The sequence below is a fragment of the Nicotiana sylvestris genome, chromosome 6 (assembly GCF_000393655.2).
Source record: "Nicotiana sylvestris chromosome 6, ASM39365v2, whole genome shotgun sequence".
NCBI lineage: Eukaryota > Viridiplantae > Streptophyta > Magnoliopsida > Solanales > Solanaceae > Nicotiana > Nicotiana sylvestris.
In genome coordinates this window covers 32,365,163-32,384,001 of record NC_091062.1, presented here as the reverse complement: position 1 = coordinate 32,384,001, position 18,839 = coordinate 32,365,163, and positions in this window count along the sequence as shown.

Sequence of the window (18,839 nt, the reverse complement as noted above, 5' to 3'; positions counted from 1 at the left end):
GGTGCTCCAAACTCCAGTATATTCTACTGGACCGGTATATTATACTGGAACTCAGTATATTATGCTGAAGTATTTTTCCGAATTTTGAACAATGTTTTCATTTAGATTTATCTTTACATGAAAAGTGACTAAATTTCAATTACTTTTAAAACTATGGCTATTTTTGAATGACTACTTGTAAATCTGGCTATTTTTTAATTTCTCGCCCAATATATTCCTAGCACTCGCCTTTTTCTTTTTTCCTCATCGTCCTAATTTAAATTACGGTGTTTGACTTGATATGAAATTTAAAAAAAAAATTAAGTTTATAGTCTAAAACAAATTTTATGTGATTGTAAATTATTTTATTAAGATTAATAAGAAATTAAAAATTAAATTATTTATAAATAAAAAATATAACATTCTTTTGAAACCGATTAAACAAGAAAATACGACACATAAATTAAAGAGTACTATAAGTTGTGTGTACGATCTTTCTGCTATTTTACTAGTGGCACTGCACACAATGGAGTGCGTGATGATTGGTGAATAGTGATTATCTTATAAATTGGTAAAGAAAAGGTACAGCAAAAAAATGTCTTTGAATTAAAATAATTAAAAGAAGAAAATACAAGAAAATGTCTGAATTAGATTATTGAAATTCCAATATTCTTTTTGTTAAAACTATTAACTATTGATGGTTTTATCAAAATGTTAGACTTTCTAAAATTTGACACCTATTCTGCCATTAAGCCAAATGGAAACCTCCTTTTACTCGAAAGTTTGGACCTCAGGGGCAGTAAAAAGGAAAAAAAATATTCACACTCGATATTTATATCTAAGATACATTAATTTATTACAGTCAATTCATAAATTAATAAATTAATGCGAGAATATTGATTAATTAATTACAATTAAGTGATATAAATGTATACAAATCAAATATAAAAAATTTATTTATTAATTTGATGTAAACTTTAAAATGCAACGACAAATTTAACTGCAGGCATAAAATATGGAAGGGGTTTGAGCCAAAGGCAGAGCCAAAATTTGAAACTTATAGATTCAGTATTCTAATTCTTTTAAGTTACATCAAAATGCTTAATTCGTGAACTTATACATCAAAATGCTTAATTCATTAACTTTTTAAGACAAATATGGAATTTGGATAAAAATTATCGGGTTTGATCAATAATTTTTTAAGACAATATAGAGTATGATAAAAGTTACTGAGTTCAGCTGAACTCATATATGAAAGGCTACATCCGCCCTTTTTTGGGGGGAGGGGGAGGGAAGAGGTGCTATATTTTAGTGGGAATTGTTGGTGGGGGAATGAAAGTGACTGTACATATTGTCATGGTTCTTGTGATAGCAATTGTGCTTTGAGTATTCATTCCCCAGATTTTTTCTAGTCTATATTAAATGAGCAATATTAGGAGTCTCACGTAACACAAATTCAAATTAGTTAGAGCCCTAATATGAATATCGGATATCGAATAAAATACTAAAAAATGAGCAATGTTTAATCTGACATTGACATCAAATTAGTTTTATTGAAATATTTCAGAATATTCCAATTGGAATTAGAATAAAACACTGTTCATAAACGCAAAGGCATATATGGTTGTTAGAGTATCCCTATATGAAAATTTTGGCAGCGACAATATCACAATTCAAATCATAACATTACAACTTTGAAATTAATTACAAGAAAACAGTCTTGACCAATTGAGTTATTTTTAAGTTAAGAATTTAGAAGAAGTTCATGTTTAGGGTAAAACCATTCCTATGGAACCACATGACTCACATGGTTTTGTTGAGGTATCTTTAGATTTCATTTAATTAATTAATAATTGACAACCGTACAATTTTTGGGAAAAAGCAGTTACATGTCTTTCATATCACATCATGGAAAGAGAATTGGCATAAAAATAATGTAAAAAATCCTCTAATGAGGCCAAAATTTCTAAATCTTTATATCTCCTAGGCATTTACGCACGTTTTAATTCAACAAATATTGTTAATTAGATTAATAAAATTATGTTTAACTTATGAAACAATCTAATAATTCTCGAATGATAAAATACAACATCAGATGATGTGGTGGAATGATTGAGATCTCTCCACTCTTAACTAAAAGTCATCGATCTGAGTCCTGATTAGAATAAAGAACTTCCTGGTAGGAAGCGTTTTACCTCTTACTGATTCGATGTGAATGTGAATTGTTTGCGTCAGTATGCCTCGGATATCACATGATTAGACCAGGGAAAAAAACGTAGCAATAAGCTTAAGAGAGGTATTTAAAGTTAATACATCGATGCAAAATACTAATTTACCCTTGATACAATATATTTTTAACAACTTATATATAATCAACTGAAAACCAGGTAGAGATCATTGGAGTAGTAATCAATAGTCAAATATATTTCTGTTTTTTTTTTTGGGTAGATATATTGTTTTTCTTATAACAACGGAGTTATAAGAAATATTACTCATTCAGAATGGAAATCTTCATTTATATCCACTTTCTAAAAGATAAAGGAGAAATGTGCTGTGCGTCTGTGCCTTTTTCACCTTTATCTCAGCTTCTTTTACTCTTTCCTTGATTCTCTCAACCAACATACCCATGTAAATTGGGAAGAATAATATCCCTATTTCAAATATATGTAGAGTATAACTATATTCATTACATTTTTTATAGAAAAAGTCAAAATTCGTCGTACTATTAATAATTGTTTAATTTTACACCGTATTTCACATTTGGCTCATTCATACCATGGTCGTTAGTATACATACAGTCTCGTATTTGCTCGTATTATTAATGAAGTTTCGACGTGAAATGGGTCCAAATTTACTCCACAAGTTTTGACTATGATTTAAAATTACTCTCAAATTGGAGCTTCCGTGGGGTCAAGTACAAAAATAAAATATTTTCTTAATAACAAGGTTAATAATTAAAGTTTAACGGAGGTCAAAATTACTCAAATTCAAATAATACAAGGACAAATTTGATCCATGTTTCATTTTATTATAGTAAAAGCGAGCATAGTATATGATAATATATTTTTATTATAAAATTGAACTTTACATATACTAATTAGTTTAATTTGAAAAAGTAGAAAAAGTTAAAATTCATCAAAAAAGATTGAATAAATATAGCAAAGAGTCGTTCTTTTTAGTGTGGTCCAAATAGATGTCTTGTGAGTTGTGACACAAAATAATTGCTCATAAATTATGAGTTGCACTCTGTATAGCGACCATTTCACATGAATAATGCATTTGACGTTAACTCTTATATATATATATATATATATATATATATATAAACAAACAAAGGTATACTCGTCTTATAAATTTCATATTTAAATTCTTTTTTAATTATTTTTTCAAAATTCACAAAAAGTACAGTGTGGTTACGACTATTGAACGGCAAAATATAGAAAAAGTGTTGACAATGAGGAATCTAATTCTCTGCCTTTTCATGGGCATCCTTTCGGATTTCTCTTAGTTCTCTTCTTTTTTTAACTAATATAGTCTATTTGGCCAAGTTTCTTTCTGGGTCAAAAGTGTCTTTTTGCTAAAAGTATTTTTTCCCTTAAGTTAAGATATTTGGCCAAGTTTTTAGAATGAAAAAAATGTTTTTGATAGAAGCAGAAGCAATTTTTGAGAAGCATAAAAAGTAGTTTTTCCCCAAAAATATTTTTTCACTTTTAAAAGTTTAAACTACTCAAAAATACTTTTCAAATTAAATAGCCAAACACAAAATATTTTTCGCTAAAAATATTTTTTTTAAAAGCATTTTTAAACTAAGCTAATTTTAAAAGCCTGACCAAACAAGCTATAATAATCATTCATATATTATAACCTGTGCCAAAATGTTTAGTAGTAGCAAATATTACAATTTTACAAAGTGGTTGTCGGAGAATCCTTCTTTTGTACATCGTTTCCTTACGTCATTTTTCTTAATGGACGAATATAAATAGTTTCTGATCAAAAAGATTCCAAAAGAAGGAAGCGATGACTTAAGGAAGCGATGAAAAAGGCTATCGAATATAATCGTTTCTGACCAACTTTACAAAGGGTTTCTTTCACTTTTAGTCCGTGTCAGAAACTATTTATATTCAATAGTCAAAAAAGTATATAAAATTTGTATAATTATTTATATAACATATAGAATATATATATATATATATATATATATTCGACTATTATTTTGAAAGCGGCTATACATTATCATTTTTCCAAAAAAAAAAACAAAGAGGAATATATATATATATATATATATATATATATATATATATTCGGCTATTTTGAAAGCGGCTATACATTATCATTTTTCCAAAAAAAAAACAAAGAGGAATATATATATATATATATATATATATATATATATATATATATATTCGGCTATTTTGAAAGCGGCTATACATTATCATTTTTCCAAAAAAAAAAAAAAGAGCAAAGAGGAGGAGATCTTTTAGAATTTGAACTCTGATCCAAAGTGGCTCAGGAATCTCGCTTAGTATTACGTATGAGTAAAAATTACGATTGTGGGAAAAAAGAAAGTGAGCCATTAGAAATTTGAATTCCTACCTACAACTTTCTCGCATTTTTTTCGTCTTGGCTCTACTTTTATAAGGTATGCACTCTACATTGACCCATCTACTGAATACGTCTACGTTTCATATTTTCCCCTTATTACCACTTTGATTTTTGAGGTTCCTTAACTTTTAAAGCTTTATGTGGTGAAAATAGCACGAGTTAGCTAGTTTTAGGATTGGTAATTGAAAAATAATTAGTATTTGCAAAGTCATTGAAAAATAGCCACGATTTTGCTGAAACACGGAAAGTTCCAGCATAATATGCTGAATTATGAAGCTCCTGCATATAAACTTCCAGCATATTATGTTGAAACTCCAATATATAGAAAGTTCCAGCATAATATGCTGGATTATGGAGCTACTGCGTATAAATTTCTAGCATATTATGTTGGAACTCCTGCACATTATAAAATTCCAGCACATTATGTTGGAATCTCATATATAAAAAAATTCGAATTCCAGCATATTATGCTGGGAATTTTTTCGGATTTTCAGGGGTGTTTTGTTCAAATTTTATCTTTACATAAAAAAAATGCTAATTTCAATTAATTTTGAAACTATGGCTATTTTTCAATCACCAGTTGTATATTTAGTTATTTTTTTATTTCCCCCCCCCCCCCTTTATGTGCTATGATACGTAATTCTCCAAATGGACCAAAACCTTGTATTGTGATTTGTGGGGTGGGGGTGGGGAGGGGAAGGTGAAAAACTATAAATTTCTTGTAGGCGAGTAAGGGTGTTCAAGATTGTTTAAAAGGTAATACTGTTTACTTTTCCTAACTCATATACATAGATTATACATTAATTATATACGGTTGTACGCATATTATATATGAATTATTTAATTGTCAACTATTTTTAGTTTAAGCGGTTGAGTTGTCCGACTATAAAGCACCCTTCGCTGACTGAAGCTCCACCCCTCAGGTAAAAATTGCACAGGGCGCCCAACCTGTAGCCGCTTTGTCTTTCTGTTTGTACCCGTACCCGTTTTTTTGTTAAAAGCCATTTGAAAAGACTATTTTGCTCTTCTTTATTAAAAGACTACTTTCTCTCCAAGTATACGCTAGTCCTCTACTGTCTCTGTCTCTCTCTCCTGTTATTCGCGTTTTTTTTTATTTGCTCTTCTCTGAAATCAAAAGGTTTTCGTCGTTGTTTCGAATTTTCAACTGCTAGTCGTCGTTGTTCCCACATTACGATTTAATCACAGGTACATAGCATTAACTTTCTGGGTTTTATTTTACGATTTAATTTCTGATTTTGGGTTTGATAGTCATATATTTATGATAGGGTTTAGTTTGATAAGTCCATTAGTTTTACTTTTACGTTTGTATTTTTAGGTTTTTTGAACGAGTGTTTATGTTGTTAATGAAAATTCTATAAATTCTTCTGTGATTAGACGTTCAAATTTTTAAAAAATTTCAGCGTTAAACAGATGATAATGATACCTTAGATAGGAGTTGAAGTTTTTTTCATGTTTTGGCATTATTTTTTATTTTGAATTTGTGTTTTGTTTTTTTGCTGAATGTTTTGTGCTTGTATGGAGAACCAGAATTAAGTTTTTGTGTTTGTAACTGGTGAATTCCATCTTTAGGAGCTGAAGTTTTTTGTGTTTGTAACTGGTGAAGTCCAGCTTTAGGAGATGAAGTTTTTGTGTTTGTTACTGGTGAACTTCAGCTCTAGAGCTGAAGTTTTTGTTTTATACATGTCGAACTTCAGCTCTAGAGATGAAGTTTTTTTTTGTAACTGCCGAACTTCAGCTCTAGAGCTGAAGTTTTTGTTTTATACCTGTCGAACTTCAGCCCTAGAGCTGAAGTTTTTGTGTTTGTAACTGGTGAATTCCATCTTTAGGAGCTGAAGTTTTTTGTGTTTGCAACTGGTGAAGTCCAGCATTAGGAGATGAAGTTTTTGTGTTTGTTACTGGTGGAGCTGAAGTTCTTGTTTTATACCTGTCGAACTTTAGCTCTAGAGCTGAAGTTTTTTTTGTAACTGTCGAACTTCAGCTCTAGAGCTGAAGTTTTTGTTTTATACTTGTCGAACTTAAGCCTTCTTAGGTGTTGAAGTTTTAAATGATCTTTTTGATAATGTCATGATATTATTATTTGTATCCTTTACTTTTTTGGACAGATGGCTCCTAAAGCACCTAAAGATCCTAAAGCACCTAAAGATCCTAAAGTAGCTAAAGAAGGCAAAGCACCTAAAAAACCTAGACTACCTGTAGTAGCACCAGGTCCTTATGTCCCTGAGCCTCCACCTACAGTACCAGGACAAAAATATTTTGAGTTTACAGAATGGTTTAACTCTAAGGGTTACTGGAAGGGGAACCATGATTTGAAGAGATTAATTGCAAATTTATTGACTCCTGCACAAAGGGATAAGCTTAATAATGGTGCATTTAGATACATTATTGCTATGGAGAATTTCAAATGCAGCATGAAGTTGGTTTATTGTCTGTGTCTTTCTCGAATATTCACGAATGATCGAGACTCCATTAGTTTCAAGATTTTTGGGCATGATGTTTCCTTCACCCTTGAAGACTTTCACATTATGTGTGGTTTGCGGATCGCAGCACATAATATTGAAAAACCATTTAATCGAGAGAGCACTATTTTGAAGCGCTATTTTGGTAAGTCCAAGGGTGTGAGTTTGAAGGATATTCGAAGTTTTATGACTCACAATGTAATTCCAAAGAATGCTGTAAATCATGCACACGTATGAGAGAGTGATGATGATGCAGTTAAGCTTATGGAAATTCTTATTGTAGAGTCTATTCTGTTTGGGAAAAATACCGAGTCATGTGTGATTAAGGAGTATGCATCTATCGTTGAAGACGAGAAGCTTTGTGCTGAATATCTTTGGGGTAATGTGGCATATGAGAAGCTCATTTATTCACTGAAACATGCATTGGACAAGCAGAACAAATATCATGCAACTGAGTATAAACTTACTGGATTTCCATATCCGTTATGTGTTTGGTTCTATGAGCGCTTTCCAGATGTTCGGGAGAAGTATGTAGCAGAGGATAAGTACCTTGATATGCCTCAGGTCCCCAGGATGTTACGTTATGTATGCGTGGGAGAGCCTAAATATCCCGAACTTTATTATATGTTCAAAACTCATGAAGTAAGTTACTTTTTTTTTTATTTTTGTATTTGTGTTAATATGCTGATGTATTAGTTTTTTTCTCCTCATAATATTCTTTTTGTATTAAACACAGATATTGCGACTTTAGGGTATTGGATATAATTCCTACAGAAGAGGAATTGAATTCAATGCCTTTAATTGGGAAATTATCGTGCAGCCGGATTCGTTCAAATGTAGTTAATGCAGTTCCTTCAACTGGTAAATCACCACGTACTCTGAGTCGATCAAAAGAATTGAATCGAACTCCTGTCATTGGTAAATCACCACCTACAAAGAGTCGATCAAAAGAAGCGAATCAAACTCATGACATTGGTGAATCACCACGTATTCGGAATCAACCAAAAGAACCGAATCGAACTCCTTTTATTGGCGAAGCATCTCGTACCAAGAGTCGTTCTACCTCGTTTACATCTGACTTTGATGACGATGAATTACTTGATACAATATGCTCTGTAAGTTTTGATCTGATTTTTTTTGGGTTTGTTTTTATAAAAGTACAACATGTTTTTTGAGTTGAAGTTTTCTTCTATATCTGAATTTTTGTTGTGTATTTATTGTAGAGGTTAACGATAGAGGTTCAAAGGCATGCAGAAAAAGAAAGAAGCACGATCGTGAATGAAGTTTTTGATAAGTTTAAAAAGGAGGAGCGAACTGCTATTGTGGATGCGGTTTTTGTAAAAGTGAAGGTAAGCTAATTTATAGAGAAGTCTTTTTATTTGTGCTGATTTTATTTCAGATTAATCATTGTTAGTAATTTTTTTTCTAGGAATATTTCGATAAGAAGTTTGAAAAGTTGTTTATGATTGTCAACAAATCAAATGGAATAGACGATGGCAATTTTGATTTGAGTAAGCATCGAGAATATGACGGGAGGAACGATTGTTACAAAGATCCATCGGCTTTTGAAGGCGATCAACATGTTCAAGAACAAGTTGAAGAGCACAGTTCCAGTGCAGATAGATTGAGTAGAGATGTAAATGATGAATCACATTTATCAACTGAGAATATTGGAAGCAAGCAAGGTGCACATAATCAAGTTGTTGAGACTGAAGAACATACTGCTCATGATGCATTGCGTAAAGTCGCAGATGATAATGCTACACATAATGAAGCGGCTGTTGAAGGCGTTGAACATGTTCAACAACAAGGTGGAGAGGAACAATCCAATGTCTGTAGACAGAGTAAAGGTGGAGAGAAAGGTGCAGATGATCAAGTTGTTGGCATTGAAAAACATGCACCGAGTTGTGCTTTGGAAAGTGATATTGGAAATCCAGCACCTGTTGGTACTTTAAATCTGAAAGACGATCGTTATGCAGGAGTAATAGTGATTTGCAATGAACTTCTAGGTGGAGATACACAGGAAGTTGTTATTACATGTACAAAGTGTGAAGTTTATAATATTTCAATTATACCTTAGATAGGAGCTGAAGTTTTGTTTTCATGTGTTTGTGTTTTTTGTAAAAACTACAACATGTTTTTTGGTGAATGTTTTGGTTTGTAACTGGTTAACTTTCAGCTATAGAGCTGAAGTTCTTTTTTATAACTGTCGAACTTCAGCTCTAGAGCTGACGTTTTTTTATAACTATCGAACTTCAGCTCTAGAGATGAAGTTTTTTTTGTAACTGTCGAACTTCAGCTCTAGAGCTGAAGTTTTTTTTTGTAACTGTCGAAGTTTTTGTTTGTGACTGGCTAACTTCAGTCTTCTTAGAGTTGAAGTTTTAACTGTTTTTTTATAATATCCTGTAGTGAAATTTTCACTACATGTATAAATTTTTTCTTTGTTTTATATATAGAAAAACTAGTTGATCTATTCTCCCTCTTTTATGAATATGCAGTGGAAGTTGAAACTAGTCGTGGTTCAATTGCCACAACTCAAAAACTCTCTGATGATGCTCAATTGAATGAAGGTAGAGTTGAGAAAAACCTTCCAAAGAATACTGCAATGGTCATCGACGTTGGTTCACAATTGAATGATGCTGGAAATGCTGATATTGAGAAAGACATGCAGCCTGGGGAAACCACAGCGGAAGACAAACGTAAAGGTATTCTATAGATCATGAATTTATTATATTTGATCGAAGTATATTTTTTACATTTTGAAATTTTACATATTTTATTTTCCTTTTTATGTTTTTGAATGATTTTTCAGAAAGATTGGAGGCAGCTCGAAAAGAATTGGGTGAGATTCTGCAGCAATATGAAAAAGGAGAAATACATATATTCACACATGTTGACTCACAGACAAGTGTGAAGTGTGTTGGTATTATTTTATAAAATTTAGTCAGTATTATTTATTATTTTATTTTTTTTGCATGAAGATACAGGATTTGTTGGAATGCAAACACCATCTGTGTCGCAACACTTAGACCAGGTAATTATTTTCTGCAATTCGATTACTGGCTGTTTTATTGCCTAATGTGTGTTCTCTATCAGTTTTATTTATGTTTATATTTTCCTTGCTTTTGCAGATCTCATCTGATGCATCAGAACTGCTTCCGAAATCTAAAAGAAGGAAGATTTCTACTTCTCCTATGTGTGACACCAGTGATATCCCCAACTTCAATTTATGTTCATTTTCACTTGGTAGTACACAAGGGGCTGATTCAGAAGGTAATTCTGTTGCTGTTGTTGTTCGTGAAGAGACAGAAGAACGTCGTGAACAGCAGGGAATTGGTCAAGCATCTGCCACGATGGCTGTAGTTCCCCCTGCTGCTGAACAGCAGCAGTTAGTTGTGACGGAACAGCAGGAAAAGCAAGCAAAAGAAAAATAATATAAAAAAAGGAAAAGGAAAACAATATTTGGTTGAGATCTCCTTATGTAGTTTATAAGAAAAAGCAAAGGGGGCAAGATTGGATAGTAGGAAAGAATAGAAGAAGGTGTCCCTTCCATTATGTTAATCAAGTCACTAGATTGATGCAAAGATTTAAAGAGTGGTTGGAGATGAATGCCAGTGAATATGATTCCAATCCATTCAGATTAGTTGGACTTGATATTCAAAAATCATTCTTTACCGAGCTTATGGATCCTCACTTTGATCTTATGGATGAAGTAAGTTATTAAGTTTGTTTTTTGAATTGGTTTTCAACTGTATTTCCCAAAAGTTCAACTTATTTTTTGTAGTATAGCTTTATTCATAGTAAACTGCTGAAGTTTTTTAGCTTATTTGCTAAAACTGAATATGCTTAAGTTTTTGTCATGTTGTTTGTAGTTGTGTAATGTGTTTTTTCTAAACTTCATAGTGGTAATTTCACATGTTATCATTTGTCGTTGTCCATTTACAGCATATTGATGTGGGCTTATATTACTTGCGCAAAAAATATTGCTATCACCTTCCACGTTATACAAAATCAAGATGTGCAATAACAGATTTACTTTTCGATCAGTATATGACTATCCCGGATAGTATTCATCCTTCAGAAGAAAAGTTGAAGATAATTGAGAAAAGGAAGCAAAAGAGAATGGCGGTTCTTAAGAGCAAATCAAAGAGAAAGAAGATATCCGAAGAACAGATTAAAAAAAAAAAAAAAAGAAGCGGTTATTAATCCACTTACGGACTTTTGTTGGTATGAGGAAGAATCAACGAATGAAAAGGTGGACAACTACGTAAAAGGCTTCGACCTTTCCTGTGGTATCTCATGGGCATCTGCCAAAAAAGTATTCTTTCTATTTCGACTTAAGCCAAGGGAGGGTCAGATATCTACGACACTACTTTTTTGGAATTCTGGACTTTGAAGACAAACTTATATATGTGTATGATTTCATGGGCGATGCAACATATGAGCGTGCGCTTGAACATGTCAAAATTTATGCCCGGTTGATTTCACACTGTCTCAAATGCTTGAATTTTGGGGAACATAATAAATTTTATGGGGACAGTCCTGTGGAAAAATTTCAAATTAAGTGGATGAACACACCGAAACAGACTACCAAGTACGTGTTTCACATATGTTTTACTATGCATCTTATGTATATTATTTTTTGCCCTTGTGTTAACTATTCTTTAATTTCTTTTTCATGTGTTTTTTGCAGTGTTGATTGTGGTATATTTGCTCTTAAGTTTATTGATATCTGGTTGAAGAGAGAAGATGTCTTCAATTTCGATCAAAGTCAAACATTGGCATTCAGGAGAGAATTGGCTGTCAATCTTTGAGCTCATGGAAAGTGGAAAAAAGATAGCGGCGATGAAACTCCAGCAGAACAAGAAAGACATGATTATGGAGATTTTGAAGGGACTCTGTGTGAATTTTTTGATTAGAGGATTGGTTGTACATAATTTGGATTTTGTGAATATACATTAATTATTTTTTTAGTTCACTTTTTTGTCATACAAATATGTTTGTGTCTTTTATCATGAATTTTAAGTACATTTTTTGTTTGAAAAAACTTAAGCATGACTTATGCTTTTTGAGCTGAAGTTTTGTTTAAAAGTCATAAGAAAACTATTGAATCCGACACAAAAACTTCACCTTATCAGGTGGTGAAGTTTTTGGAAATATGGTAAAAAACTTCAGGACATTCGGCCGAAGTTTCTTCAAAAAGCTTTAAGACAAAAACTATTAAATCCAACACAAAAACTTCTGCTTATCAGGTGCTAATGTTTTTGGAAATATACTAAAAAACTTCCGCATATTGGGCCGAAGTTTTTTGAAAAAGCTTTAGGACAAAAACTATTCAATCCAACAGAAAAACTTAGGTTGATCAAGTGCTGAAGTTTTTGGAAATATACTAAAAAACTTCAGCACATTGGGTCGAAGTTTTTCGAAAAAAGTTTAAGACAAAACTATTGAATCCAATAGAAAAACTTCAGCTTAACAGGTGCTGAATTTTTTGGAAATATACTAAACAACTTCAGCACATTGGGCCGAAGTTTTTCGAAAAAGATTTAGAACAAAAACTTTAGCATGTTTTGGTATTTTTTTTAAGTTGATACTTATCTTTTTTGCATTTACTATCTACTTTTTGTCTTTTGTCAACTACTTCATCTTTCATTTAAATTTGTTTGACCATATAGTAAATGATCCGAAAAGTTATTTTTCAGGCTGAAGTTATTTTTTTACTATAGAAAAACTGTGGGTTTTACTAGGGCTGAAGTTACATTTCTTTTTGCATTTACAACATACTTGTTTTTACCACCTACTTATCTTGTTTCATTCAATTTCTCTGAACGTAAAACAGTAAAAACAGCTGAAAAGTTACTTTTACATTTATAGATATTAAATTGATTAGGTGAACTCTTTGTCTATATTAACAATCTCTTCACTTGAAAATTTCATAGTCATTCATAGAGTTTTATCATATTTCTTTAAATTTGTATTCATCCTTAGTCTTTCAGCTTTTGTTAAAGAAAAAATGGCTGGTGCAAGCGGAAGTGGGAAGCCTAATATGGATGAAATTATGTAGAAGTGGGAGAGTTTGAAGTTTGAGTGGTACAATAACAAACCGATGTCTAAGCTTATGCTTTTGTGGGATCAAATAAAGGCTGATTGGGAGAGAATCAGACCACAGTTTTTTGCCAATCAATCATTCCAGAATAGGCTTAACATGGAACGTAGTTGTGGAAGTTATTCAACCTCGTTCGACAAGGTTGTGCAGCAGTTTGATAGTTTTCAGTTTCCCAGCTGGAACGACTATTCCAAGCTGCAAAATAACCTGAAGACTCTTCTTTCTCTTATGGACAGAGTAATCGTCGAACAAAGTCAGCTGCGTGATCAATTCAACAAGTTAAAGATTGATCTTCTTGGATTCAGTGGTCTTTTGCCCGAGTACCCTATAGTTATCTCCGATAGTGATGATGATGAGATATTTATAGAAATTGAGGAGTACTGTGATGATGACGATGATGATGGTGATGATTGTTAGTGTTTGTAATCCTTTTTTTATGTTTTCAATGGTATGTTTTTGTTTACTTCAGCCCATAGAGCTGAAGTTTTTTAGGTTAATTTTGTATAACTTCCGCCCGGAGAGCTGAAGTTTTGTTTGTAAATGTGTGTTGTTCTGACCTCTTTTTATATCAATGTAATTGTCACCCTCTTTGTTCTTAGCTTTCTATTGCATTATCCTTGTTATTTGTTGGTATTTGCTTTATACTTCTTAGTTGCTTAGAGATGCTACAACTTTTGTTTGTACATGCGTTTATTTTTATGTGTTGTACACATATGTGTGTGTGAGAGAGTCTTTGTATGTGTGTGTTTGTTTAAGGATATGTATTTCACATACTGTAACCTAAAGTTTTTTCTCGCAGAAGTCATTATGTACTTTTTTAAAATGCAACAAAACCTGTAAGCCTGCGCAACAAAAATGAGTGATTTGTACTTTAGCAGTATATAAAATTGTCCAAGAGCTTATTTTTTTATTCCTATGAAAAAAATCACATTTGAATTATGTCATACAATAAAGAAAGTCTAAATTCAGACCAAGGATTATTGAAGCTTGGAGTATTTTTCAGTGTGTTTCTTGGAATATGGATGAGGTGTTGGAGAAGACAAGCAAGTTGTTCTGTTATACCCAACTTGTTTACATCGACTGCATTTGGTAGACTTGAATGGTACTGATGATTCAGTGCAGGTATATGCCTCTTCTTTTGTCTTCTTCCTTGTAAAATCTCTACATCGGGAGGTTTTGTGATCTCAAATTGTACATTTTATGGTATTTCCCATGATTTTTGATCTCCCATGGTATTCACATGTCCTTCATATGTTTTCAACCATGTTTCCCTTGAATACCAATTTGAGCAGTAATCGGATTTCTGCAAATATCTCTTATTAATAGCAGCAATTGCATATGGACAGGGCAATTCATCAAGTTGGAATTCCAGGCAGTCACAAGTTCTCTTCTTTAAGTCCACAATGAATTCAATTCCTTCACTATTTATTCTAAACAACATTGAGTCAAGGTTGAACACCTAACAAGGAATAAAAAATTAAGACAATTATATTAGTGTATTTTTGCTTCAAAAAGAAAAAGTATAATTTTTTTTAAATGTAAGTAGTAAATCACTGCAACAGATATAAAAAGCTGAAGTTAATAAATATACTCACAAACATTTTGCAAGTCAAGTCCATCTTCTTAGTCGTCTCTTCTTCTGCCCATATTGATACTCTGTGAAAAGTTTCATTTGCTTTTTTTCTCTGTTCATAAAACAACTCTCCCAGCTTTTCTTGGATGAAATCTAACATTCTTAAAATAGGCATTTCTCTCTTTTTAGTAAAACGAAATTCATTGATTCTACCATGTTTGTTGTTAGCATATCATAACGTCGCCGTGGGAACCACGATCGAGCCCATCTCTCGGGAGGCTCTTCCATTATGTAATTGTATGTTTTCTTGTCAATACTTTTGAGTTGGGACATTAACTGATTAAAATCTTCACGTTTGTATGACCTTGCAGCACTTTGAAAAAGATTTATTACCGTGGTCTTTGCATGTCTTTGCTTTAAATTTTTCTCAAAGTGATAGAGGTAGATACCATGATGAGCTTCAGGAAAAACTTTTCTAATACCATTTGCGATCGATTGGTTTCTATCTGACAAGAAAACCAGTTCACGACGGACTTGAATTGCTTTTCTCATTTCCCCGAAGAACCAAATGTATGCCTCATTGTTTTCTGAATCTGCTACACCAAAACATAGAGGAAAGATTTGATTGTTTACATCCTTTGATACAACAACAAATAGAACACCACGATATTTTGACTTCAAAAACGTTGCATCTACTGCAATAACGGGTCTAAGTAGGACCAACCAGCTACTGATGTCACAGGAGCGAAGAACAAGTAAGCAAATTATTGAAACACAAAAAAATAAATCATAAGGTGTGAAGTTTTTCAAATAGTAACATTTGAAACTTTAGGCTGATGGTTAGTATTGTTTTGCTTACCTATTCTGCGCATCTCTTTTTATGCTTGTGTATGTTCCTGAGTTTTTGGCCACCATCATGTGTAGGTATGAAGGAAGAATCTGGTAGTTCTCTTTAGGTGTTCCCCTTATGCAAGCAACAGCTTCTTGAATAGCACGCCATGCCTTGTGATAACCAATGTCAATTCCAAATTTCTTTTTCATTTCATTTTCTACAAAGGCTGGTGTAACCTCTATCTTTTTGTCTCGAACATGTTCTATAATTTGTTCACTTATAAAATTTGATGTAGCATGCTTCTAATCTGATTTTCTTCCATCAACCGAGCATTCATGGATGTTATGATATTTTATCACCCTGAATAGTGTGGAATTTTTTATTCTGGTAGCACGTACATTCCAACCACATTTGTCCACGATGCATTTCAGCTCGTATCTCTTAGAACATGATCTAACAGCAATGAATTCAACTTTTTGATTTATCTCCAAGCTGCGGAAAAATTTAGTCATGTTTTGTTTGTTCTCAAAGATTGATCCAACTCTTACTTCCTCAGGCAACGCATCGTGCCTAAGTATTTTACATGGTGGAGCTTCTTTCACCTTTCTCCTCACTCTTTTTCTTGATTTCTGAGAAGCACAAGAACTTTCAGCAATTTCTTTTATTCTATGTGATGTTATCGGTATAAGCTCCATGTTTACTTCATCTTCATTGTTGTTTATCATTGTAGAAGGTGAAAAAAAGCTTTGTTGGATTGTGTGTTGATTGTCAATTTGCATTATTAGTTGTCCTTCTTCTTCTTGGTCATCGACAAACTGGTATGAATTTATTGGAGGAGGGGGTAATTGTTGCGGCACTATGTATTCTGAAGCAGCTGTAATGTTAGAAGGTTGTTGCTCGTTGTCTACTTCCATTTTTGGCACTCGTACTTCATGTTGATAGTCAGCAAAAGGTTCTGAATCTATCGCATATGCAAGAGATTGGTTGAATGCTGCTGATTCTGAAGGTTGTATTTTTTCGATGACGAAATGGCAATTCTTGTAGGCTGAATCAGTTGTAAGCAAATGTATACACGTACTGAGTTCTTCATCTGAAGTTACAAGCATTCCTTTGCTTGTATTTAGTTTGATAACAAACCATACTTTTAATGCATATCTGGTTGAATCAATATTTGCAACTTCACTAATTTTCTTCAGGAAAGTATTGAATGATAAGTCCTTATTAAGTAGAACAAGTTTTGTATCATGATCCAAGTATTTGAAATCAGGAGTCCAACTCCCATTGAAAGTTATAACAATCCAAATCGAACTCATCCTGCAGATTCATGTTTAGTGGCAAGTATTAGGAAAGTAAACAGAAGAATTTTTTAGGTTGTTTGTGCTAAAGTTTACAAATAAACTAAATCACTTAGGCATCTTCTGCTGAAGTTTTTTTTGGAAAAAGATGTATGACATAATTAATGAATCCCGCAAAGAAAACTTCAGCTTATAAGTGCTAAAGTTTTTAGAGATAAGCTTAATAACTTTAACATATTAGCTGAAGATTTTTTATGATGGTGATTCATCAATGCAGGGGAAAAAAACTTCAGCACCTAGGCCGAAGTTTTTTGGTGCAATACAATTTTTTAATTTAGCCAGTGTAGGAGGAAAACTTTAGCCCTCCTGCTTAAGTTTTTAAGTAATAACTAAAAAACTTCAGCACCTAGGCCGAAGTTTTTTTGGTGCAATATGATTTTTAAATTTAGCCAGTGTAGGAGGAAAACTTCAGCTCTCCTACTTAAGTTTTTAAGTAATAACTAAAAAACTTCAGCACCTAGGCCGAAGTTTTTTTGGTGCAATATGATTTTTTAATTTAGCCAGTTGAGGAGGAAAACTTCAGCCCTCCTGCTTAAGTTTTTAAGTAATAACTAAAAAAATTTAGCACCTAGGCCGAAGTTTTTTTGGTGCAATATGAAATTTTAACTTATGTTTTATGGTTTTTTACCCAGTGTACGAGGAAAACTTCAGCTTTTAATTATTGACAAAAAAACTTCAGCAATAAAACAATCATATAAAATTTAATATAATTTCTTCTTCGTTGTGTTATTTGTCAGCTCGTTAACTAAATAACTTCAGCTTAGAATTTTAGAATTCATCGTCAAATAGATTTAGAATTGCAAATTCAGCATATCAGTGAAGTTTGTCAAACAACTTCAATCAATCAATCAGAAAACATATAATTCAAAAACTATTTTGAATTCTGGAGATGAATTTGAATACTTACAATGTATTTGAATTTGAATTCGGAATTTGAATTTGAATGCGAGACGCGTTTTCAGGAGAGACAGACTGATGGAGGAGATACGGAGGAGATCTGGAATTTGAATCTGGGAATACGAAGGAGAGACGGACTTTTATATGTTTTGGAAGGGGTATAATTGTCATATTATTACGGATTTTTTGTTAGTTGATTAGGAAATTAATAGTTTTTAAAAATAGAATATAGGTTAAAAGGTGACATAAAAATAGTGTACGACTGCAAATCCCCCGTCCCTCGGGCTGGGGGTGTTGAACGAAGAATGAGAAAGGTAGAATCAATTGTGTACATCTTTATCACATTTACCTGTCAAACGCAAAGCTGTTTCTCTAACAAAATCCTAAAGGTTAGGCATGCTGAATCGTTGGACAGTTGAGTTTCGTGATTATGATTGATACTAATTTTCTTGGTATGCTACTTTGATGCTGCTGTCCATGCCTCTCATACAATAGATACCTTCCGAACAATTTGATAAAGGTTTGGACAATAATTATAACTGCATCTTTCATCACCAATATTCAAGTTTATGCCTCTTTATACCCAAACTGAAAAAAAGAGACTGAGAATTGAAATTGCATTATGATAGTTACAACTTTCTCAATGTTTCGAACCTAGAATAATCGGACTCCAAAGCGGGTATCGAACACAAACTAGGAAGCCAATAAAAAAATAATCTACCTTTTCTAAATTCTCCTCCCTAACGACTTATAGGTCAACCTTAACCCCCCAAAGAACAAAAGATTCAATTGGAAAAAAAAGTGAAAGGTCTTAACTTGAGAGCCCCTCCCCATTTGAAAGACCAGTAGCTTTTTTATTGTAAAAATAGCACGGTATAGTCAGTTTTCAAACTGGTCATTCAAAAATAGCCAGCGTTTACGAAGTCAATGAAAAATAGCCACTATTTTGCTGCAACAGAGACCGGTCCAGCATAATATGATAGAGTTCCAGCATAAGTACACTAAAACTCCAACATAA